The 9,294-nt window shown below is 41.4% G+C and overlaps 1 long non-coding RNA gene across 1 annotated transcript; it reads right to left on the bottom strand.

Moving 5' to 3' along the window:
* Positions 1 to 259: 259 nt before the first annotated feature.
* LOC140250738 (uncharacterized) lies at positions 260 to 2,190 on the bottom strand. Its single transcript, XR_011903253.1, has 3 exons — positions 2,140 to 2,190; positions 1,150 to 1,277; positions 260 to 1,061 (listed from the first exon to the last, which is right to left on the bottom strand). It is a non-coding gene; the product is annotated as an uncharacterized lncRNA (long non-coding RNA).
* Between the last annotated feature and the right edge of the window lie 7,104 nt (positions 2,191 to 9,294).

Consider the following 9,294-nt stretch of genomic DNA (forward strand, 5'->3'; position numbering starts at 1 on the left):
AGTCTGTCAATATGATACAGACCGAAACTAGCCCTTCGGATTCACTGTCTCCAATTCTGTTTCACTTTACACAAATAGATGTTGTTTATCTTTGCTTCCAGACAGAGCTTGGCACTGCCCACAGCCCTGCCATCACCTTGGGCTGCCTAGGCTGTGGTGCATTGCTTTCAATAGCATGGGAACAGAAGAGTTAGATAATAATATTGATGTAACAGCTACCAGTTGAGCAACACCAGAGGCACAAGGGAGGAGGTGGAAGGATAAAATGGGCACAGAAACTCTTAAAAGGAAGATAAAGTCCAAAGAAAGCAAAGCTTGGTGCGGAGAAAGGTGATGGTAAAGCAAAGATACGAGGTGCAGTTGCACAAAGTAACAAGGAAGTTGAGAGCAATACTTGTGGTTTTTTCCATGCTATTAGTGCATTATTGAGATGTCAGTGGGAAGAGGTGCTGATAGAAAAACAGGCCAAAGAGACAGGCAGTGCTTGAAGCTGTGAAAATCAGGCTGTTGCCCTCAGCCTGCCTTCCTGTGGTGCAGAGGCCTGCAGCTGGCAGCCAGCAGGCATCAGCCCAGCCTCCAACACATTCAGGCTGTATGGTCTTGTGGAACACAGCTGTTAGGTCAGATTCTGGGCTGTCAGGGGAATTCTCCGATAGCTGAACCAGTCCAGTAGATGCTTTTGAAATATGAAGGCAGGGACTTTGGGTTGCATGATGGGGCAGAAGGACAATGCAGTCCTGTTAATAGCAGCAGCTGATGTGAGTGTTTATGACCTCAGCTTCAGAGGGTTTAGCACAGCATAATCAAGGAAGCATTAAGCAGAGCAGCTCCCTGCTTGAATCCTTTTCCATTAAATAGGACTTGCATGTACTTTAGCTTGGACATAACCCATCAGCACATCTTGGAGAGGGTAATTGTGTGCACATTAGTCTGGGAAATATCTTCCCAGACATTTTCCAGACATTTGCAAATAGGCATTTCTAGAAGGCATGCATTCAGAACACTAAGGAACTCAGAAGGATGTTGCAGCCCCGCTTGGGGTTCTGGCTGCAGGAACACTCCTGCAGAGAGGGAGACTTAAATGAGAATCTGAGCACAGATACGAGACTGATGATACCCAAGCCCACCAAACAGGCACAAGATTGGCACCTTTGTGAGGTTGTCTGGACTGTGCTCAGCTTAGCAGTGCTCTGGGGACTGAACAGCTGGTTGGTGGTACTGCAGGACATCAAGGCAATGTGAAATAACTTCTTCCTCGGTGAGTTGCACTGAAGTTACTGAAAAGATGCGCAACAGTCTATAATGAGTACAGCAAGTACAGCAGTTGCTTTGAGACTTTCAAGGTGGGGCTGAATCAGGCCCTGGGCTACCTGTGTATATGTAACAAATTAATAGTAGAAGATCTTAACTAACTTCAGTGGGACAGTTTTCCTCATTTACATCACTGCAAGCTGGCATTAGCCCTTAACTTCTGCAGATTTACTCTAGATTAATTGTATGAGAGAGTGCTTAAGAGCAGAGTTTAACTTCTGTCTGTAGTGGGTGAAAGACTGAGTTGATTGAGCAGTTTGTTCCTTATTGTAGAACAGTGGTTCAAGAACTGAAATTATTTATACAGTGGAAAAGGTCAGAAGTCTGCTTAGGATTGTGTACCTATGCAAAACATCTCCAATTGTAGACACACTGATTTTTACTCCTTTTTAATTATCAGGCTGTGGGGTAACTAAGGATTAGTTCCTGCCTTTGTCAAACAGATGTGAGACAGAGATTGTGATCTTTCCCAATAGTATGTGGTGGTTATTATAGAGTAGCCTGCTTCCCCAAGGAACCTGCTGACAGGCTCAGGATGCTTCTTTGCTTCTTCTCCTGACCTCCTCAGCTGCAGAAGCCCAGCAGGAGGGAGGAGATGCTGAACATGACGGGGTTGAGGGTTTTAACCAGCTTGAATGCATCAGTCTGACTAGGAATGCAGTGGATCTTCTTTTTTAAATCTTTTCCTGATTAAGTGAAATTTGGTTGAAATCACATCTTAGTTGAACCACAATCATTTTCTATCTCAGTCTGTATTGGTTTTAAATGTACAGATGGAAACAAAATGTACAGAAGGTATATAAGTGAATAAGTAAAGGAAAAACTCACCAATGGTGGTGCCTTGACTGAAGCAGCTGAGGCAGTCCTCCCTGGTGAGCGATCTCCAAGAGATACTGCTCCAGTGGGAGTCAGCCCTTAAATGAGGTCTCAGAGGGGATGGAGTCAAGCTCCACCCCTCCCGGGAGCACAGCTACATCACTCTCACCTGTGCTCCCACAGCTGACCCCATACTTGCCTCAGCTGATTAATCAGAGGTTCAGGCTGTGATTACCAATCTCCCATACACAGTCTAAGTGCTGTTCATATTTCTAAGAAATACATTTATTGTATAGAATGACACACACACACATAACATGCATGCAACTCTTGGCTTTAATGCTGTCTTTAATCCTCTGCTTCTTTCTCCATGTAAGTTGTTTGTTGATCTCTATTGGAAATTTGCCTGAGCAGGGCATGCAGTATCTGGCCACGTGTTTGTGCCAGATGCTGCTGATATACTGACTGCACTTGGGAGTTGACTATTATTGAATAAACAGTGAAGTAGATGGACTGTACAGATATTACTACAGATCATGCTTATATTCTGCAAGCCATAGAAAAACTAGATGAAATAGAACTGGATTTTATTATAGAGCTCTGACTTCCCCATTGGATCTCTGTGTGCTAAAGAGTGAAGGCAATGACTTTCCAGATACTTTTCTTCCCACCAATAAACAGAGATTGCCTCAGAAAATGAGAGACTGTGTTTTACTCTGTTTAACTTAGGAACATAAGTAAAAGGCTTATTTCAGTGCAGATAACATCAGGCATTGCCAAATATATTAATAAAGAGCAACTTGAGAATAAGAAAGGAACCTGAAAGGTCAGAGATATGGTATAATTGGTCTTTCCACAGAAACATTTAAGTAGTTGCAATTAAACATGGCAGTGAAGTTGCCCTGGCTACTTTTAACATTATACATTGAAGAACTTACACTCTTATTCAAAAAACATTTCAGGAATTCTTTGCATTTGTTCAATAGTGTTTGCTTAGTATTCTTCAGTGGAACTTGAAGAAAAAGTGCTTGAAAAATGCTAAAAGGTGCTGTCAGGTTTTTGTTTTGAAATCCTGATGCACAACCAAGAAAGGTGTTTGTGTCTTGCATTCACTATAGGAACACACCTGTGTGCCCAGCATATCCTGAATATCAGCCTCCTCACAGTCCTGAGAAACAGTGGCTGTCGCCATCTGTCAGCAGCGATAACATCTTTTGCATTTCCCCTCACTGTAGGCACTTTCTGGTAACAAATTTGCAAGCTCTCTTTTTTTCCCCCCTGTCCCTGAACAGACTCGGAACCAGGGCATCCTGCTAGTTTAATGACTGCTGGGCCCCTTTGATTTTTGTTTGTTTGTTTGTTTAACAAATTGATTTAGAACCATATTGGGATACTTTTGTTGTGATGCTGTACAGTTTTACACCTTTTGTGTTTACAGCCTGCTTTGCACATACATTAGTTCTGCATTGAATTTCTATTCTGCCAGTCCTTGGGTGAAGGCTATTTGGTTTTACTGGCTTTGCTTTCTTAGCTCAGTAGAAGCTCAATTATTCATTTGTGATTCTCCCTTTCTGATTATGAAATTCAGTTACTCGTTGACAAAAAAAGAAATAAATTCTCAGGCAGTGATAAGTTCAACAGCATTTTTTCCTTCCCTAATGTGTGAATCTGACAGATCCCACAAACAGAAAGCTGAAGAGGGCAAAATAAGTTTGTTGTGAATGTTAGTAAAGAGAGTTTTGATTAATGACTCAAGTTCCTCCAGACGGACCTTATAGGTTATTCCTTATATGCTATTAGCTTCAGTTTAACAATGGTTGCTCATCTTCCTCCATGAAATACCTCCTGTGAAGGAGGTTCTTCATCATTTTGTTTCATAAGACATTTTTGTTATATACTATAAAAGAGATGAATCTCATTATTTTGAAGGTATACAAAATATCGTGCATTTATTTTCGGTCTTGGGCTAAGGAAAAGTATCTGGTATTTACGTTTCACTAAGAAGTTGAGTAAGAGATAACAGATATCATTTAAAAGAGAACTTAAGAAGAATCTCAGAAAGGCCTGCTATTGTGAACTGAAATACTTTTTAAAAAAAATAAAAAAATCACTTACTGCATCTTCCTTTGCTCTTTGAGCATCAACTGGCATAACAGAAGCATTCTTAAAGTAAAATGAATCATCAATTAAAGCAATTGCTATACATGGCTATAATTAGAGAGGCCCCTTTACAGAGCCCTCCACAAAGCACAGCCTCAAGTGAATAAGATGTGTATTTGTGTTCCCTTGCACTGCAGCTACAGTGGTAGTCCTGCTGGTATGTGATGACATGGCCCTGTGTGCGGCTGACCCTCCTCTCCTCCACACTGTGGCTGAATTGAAGTGAGTCCTTCTTAAGAGATTCTCCTGGCTGGCTGAGGTCAGTGCAAAGATAGCCATGCACACATGCTGCTCTGCATTTCATCAACAAGGAAATCACAAAGTAAATGACCTTTTCTCAGAAGGGTGCTTCAGACTACTGAAGGTTGTCAATAATCCCTATAAAAATAAGCTAAGAACAAACAGACCAGGAAAATGCAGCAAGCCTTCCAGTGACCACACTTGTGAACACTTTTACCAGAGTCTTTCCTTGGCTCTAATTCAACTGAGAAGATTAATTATGACTCACCATCAGATTACATCAGGTGTTACATGTAGGAGGATATGGCATTCAGTGTTAATTTCATTCCGTCTGCTAATCTACCAAAACCTGTAAAGTTAAGCTATTTCAGTAAGGGAAGTGAAAATCATTCTTCCATCCTGTAAAGTCACAGCTGCAGAGCTATTTTGAAGGGTGTATTTACAAATCCTGATTTGCATAGTCCAAACAGTAGGCCCAAGCTCTGACCACAAGCCCAGAGAACTTCTCATGTTTTGTAAAGCCAAATCCAAGGCTGAGATAAAAAATTCTAACCTGGATGGAGAAATATTAAATATAGTAGTAGTATCCCCAACTGAGCTGGGCCCAGTACATCACTGAGGCACAAATAACTCTGAGAAATACTTGGGCCCAACAACGCAATATGAAATGTGCTTCTTCAGTTAAGATTCTGCTGGTGGAAAGCAATTAATGCCTCCTGCAAGAAGAAAGCAACTGAAGTCCCTCCTGAAGAGATCTAATTTATCCTGTCCTCAGAAAACAACCCTGACAATATCAGAAGGTTGCACTCATGTAGTCTTTTGGTGCAAAGCAAACAGAGCATGAATTGCATATCACTCTGTTGTCTCTTGGAAGGGAGTTAGTAATTCGTGATTCATTAAGTCATCGAATGAATCCATCTCACTGACCTACTGCAAGAGTTGTACTTAAAGTATATCACCCTGGGGATTGCCATAATATAATCACACATTATTTTGATCTGTTTCATCCCCCTGGGAACAGTGGAAACCATCACATTTGAAGTAATAGTATTGTGCTATAATAGTGTAGCAAAGCAAAACATTGCAAATGCTTAATAAATCATAAGGGACAGATGAAACAGTCATCAAATAAATGGAGAAGGCTTAGATCCTGATAAATAATTAAGGGACTCTTCTGTATTGAACTCCTGAAAGAGGCTGTATGTATGTAACAGGTTATATTTCACTGTAACAGTGTTTCATTATGGAGGATGAAGAAGACTGGAGAGATGCCTGCAGGCAGGGTTTTGTCATAAGGGTGGGAAAATGTGGTCCAAGAGGAGCAGGAATAGGTGTAGCTGATATGAGATGATACTTCACACCAGCTGTTTTGAATTGCTGCTAGCACCTAAAATGCAGCCAATGGCATTAAACAGAGCTTGAAGCTCTTTGATAGAGGAGATGTGTAACACCATAATGCAGTGGAAAGCATGACAGTGATAGTGGGGAAGCAAATTCCAAGGCTGCAGCAAGTGAGGATGAGCCCAAATGCAGCAGCTGTGGACACAGAAACAAAGGGAGACGAGAGGAACAGTTGCTTACCCTCAGAAGGCCTCAAGTATGCAGGGATCTCCAGCAAAACAACCATTCCTCCACTACCAGCCCTTAAATGAGGTCTGAGAAGGGGTTGATCCTGGCTCCACCGTCTCTGACCACTCCCACATTTAAAAGGTTATGTATCAATCTGGGAGTCATTCCCCATTTCTGTTGGACTTTCTATAAGCTGGTGAATATTATTGAGTTAGCATTTGGCTTCATTATGAAATGGCTTCTTCCTGTTACTCACTCTCCCATCACTGGACATTTCCAAGCTTCTACAAGCTCTTGGTGCTCAGACCATGCAGAGTTTGCTCACAGAGTTCTTTGTCATTGCAAAGGTTTCCAATAAACTGGTCCATGAAGTGGAGTTGAAAGCCCTTCTGATGATCCTGACCTATGCCATTCAGTCAATTACTTTCATCCTGTAAAATATTTCTTCAGTTGAAAAAAGGAATGCCATTAAAAAGCTTTTATAAGGACGCAACATATCTCCATAAATTGCTTTCTCTATTGAAGACTCATCCCATGTGCATTTTTCTGGGATGGAATGACTTCACAAAGTAAGAGGGAGTCTTTGAGTACAGGGTGGAGTCTCTTGGCTTGATCAGATACGTCTTCTGGGGCTGGGCTTCTAGTATATCAAGTTTTTTTCTCTTTCAGCAGCCCCACTTCTTTCCATCTCTTTCTACAGAGTCCAAATAAACTATAAAATTTATCTTAATAGTGACTGCATGTCGCAGTTTTCTCACAATTTCCACCGCATCATTTTCTACTGGCATGTTATAACTCTCCATTGGACTGCCAGTGAATCTATAATGTGAGCTTAAAGTCAAGGCAGGCAAAGATACTGCCTCTCTGGCATTAAGTTCCTTGGGGACTCACTTGGAAATTAAACTATGGTCATTTTCAATATGGAATCATTTTATTGTGTGGGTGCATCTGCACATAAACTTACATTGGCTTCTGAACAGCATATAAAGGCTTGTAAGAGATAAATTAGGCTGAGTATAGCACTCATCATTAATCAGGATACTAAATAAGCATGAGCGCTGGAGAATGAACACAGCTGCCCCTTCATTTATCTTGCTGTCAGAAATTAACTCTCCTACAGAGAGAAGCTCAGAAGTGATGGCTTCAGGTCTTTTGTGTCCCCTCTGTTTGCAGAGAATATGCAGGCTTATTTATAATTAATATATGTTTATATTATGTGTATATTTGTCTATACATAAACGAATGTGCTACAGATAAGCACATTTCTTGTGCTCGTATACAGATATATGCTTTGTCTATAGACACAAATTGCAGTTCTGAGCTGAAAAGTGTCATATACCTGTTTATTTCAAAGGAAAAATGTTTACTCCTTGTTTCTGTTGACACTGACTATTCTAGATCAATAACAGAACTCTTAACTACAGCCTTACTGTGAGTTATCTCCTGTGATAACTTCCATCATTTTCCCCAACGTGAAGATATGATATACACATAGCTAGTATGGTAAATCTGAAAGTCTTATCTTTCATTGCAGAGTGGGTATGTGATGCTAGATGATAACAAAACCTGTTTTCTCATTTGATCGGAGTACAGACAGATAACTGAAGTACAATTTACTGAAAGTCTGTGTTGTTTTTGTAGTAATTTCTCAGTATTAAAGAATACTTTTAAGGCAAAAAGACCAGTTAGACACTAAGTTTATAGGGCAACAGCCAATAGTGTCTGGCCTTCCTTCATCTGACCTTGTGCATGAAAGCAATACATCAGCTACCCTTCCATGTCTATGGCATTGTCGCAAGCTCTTGGGAAAAGTGTGAATGAATAGGAGGAATTAGTGCTGCTGCAGAGGATTTAGCATAATGGATAGATCTTTAACCTTTTAAATCTGCTATCCTGGCTTTAGCAGTGGCCTACCATGGATGCTTCAAGTAAGTATCTCCATGCTTAACTGTGATGGTTTCTGCAGAGAAGAGGAAGGATTTCCTGGACCGAAGTCATGAGGGCTGATTGTCTGTGAATCTGAGTGGCAATGCAGCCAAAGTGGGACAGCAAAATTAAGTACACAGATCTTAGGAACATAGCCAGTTGCATGAGACAAGCCTTTTCTGCAGAACATTTCTTCATGTTATACGACAAGAGCTCTGCACATATTGTGACTAGGGCTATGCCATCTCACAGCGGCATCTGGACATATATTCAAGGTATCTGAGATACCTCTACCACCTTGAAATCAAAACTCTTTGATACCACGATGGTTGGTATTTCTTATTACCACAAAATAATGTGTTAGTCTTTAAATCTTTTGCACTAGGACCATTGCCTGACATTGTGCTATACAACACACGTGCTCTGTGCCAGGCTCTAGAAGCCATTCACTGAAGTGCAGCATGTGTTTTGCTAATAATACTTCTCAGTTACAGAACAGGAGAAGTATTAATGGTAGTGCTCCCAAAGGTGGCTATCTACAGACCCTATAGTGCCCCATGTCTATAGCCTGCTAGTGGTGGTCAGTACGGAGATGCTGATAGGTGCCAATAGCCTCCTTCTGTAATTACAAGGCTGATGTTAAAATGTTCACTTTATACCTTGAAGGGACAGAGAGCTCATCACACAGCAGAACTCTCCCAGTGCAATCCTACTGTTATTGCCTCTCTGTTGTCAGCAGTCAGACTAGGGAACAGTTCCCTTTGCCTGTGAGATCTCTATGCTCCTCATCTCACCTTGCTGCCAGTGGAATCTTGACAGTGCTGGTTGCTGCTGCCTCTTGTTCTGTAGGAACTGGTATGAGGACAACAGCAAGTGTCCATATACGTACCAGGTGTCTGGCCTGCCACCACAGGTAGTGGATCTTCAATAGCAAGTCAACTGACTAGCTATCTGGGGAAGGATGTAGTTGCCTAAGTACAGGCATTCGTAACTATTAAGTGTGCCCCTTGGTATCAAGGCATCTGCAAGAGCAGGTAGATGCAACATCTCACAGGGAGCCTTGAAGTCTCTTCTGTGGTTACAGCTGGAGTCCAGGCAGGATCCTTCAGCACCCAAAATGTACTCACAGCACTGACTGAGGTGACTGCACCCTGCCCCAAACATGTTTTCAGTGGAGTTCTATTAAATTGGAATTAAGTGTCAGAACTAAATGAAACTGCTTGTCTCCTGTGTGAAGTTTGGTCTGACAGAATTTGTGCAAGGGCATGACAT

The sequence above is a fragment of the Excalfactoria chinensis genome, chromosome 3 (genome assembly GCF_039878825.1).
Source record: "Excalfactoria chinensis isolate bCotChi1 chromosome 3, bCotChi1.hap2, whole genome shotgun sequence".
Classification (NCBI taxonomy): domain Eukaryota; kingdom Metazoa; phylum Chordata; class Aves; order Galliformes; family Phasianidae; genus Excalfactoria; species Excalfactoria chinensis.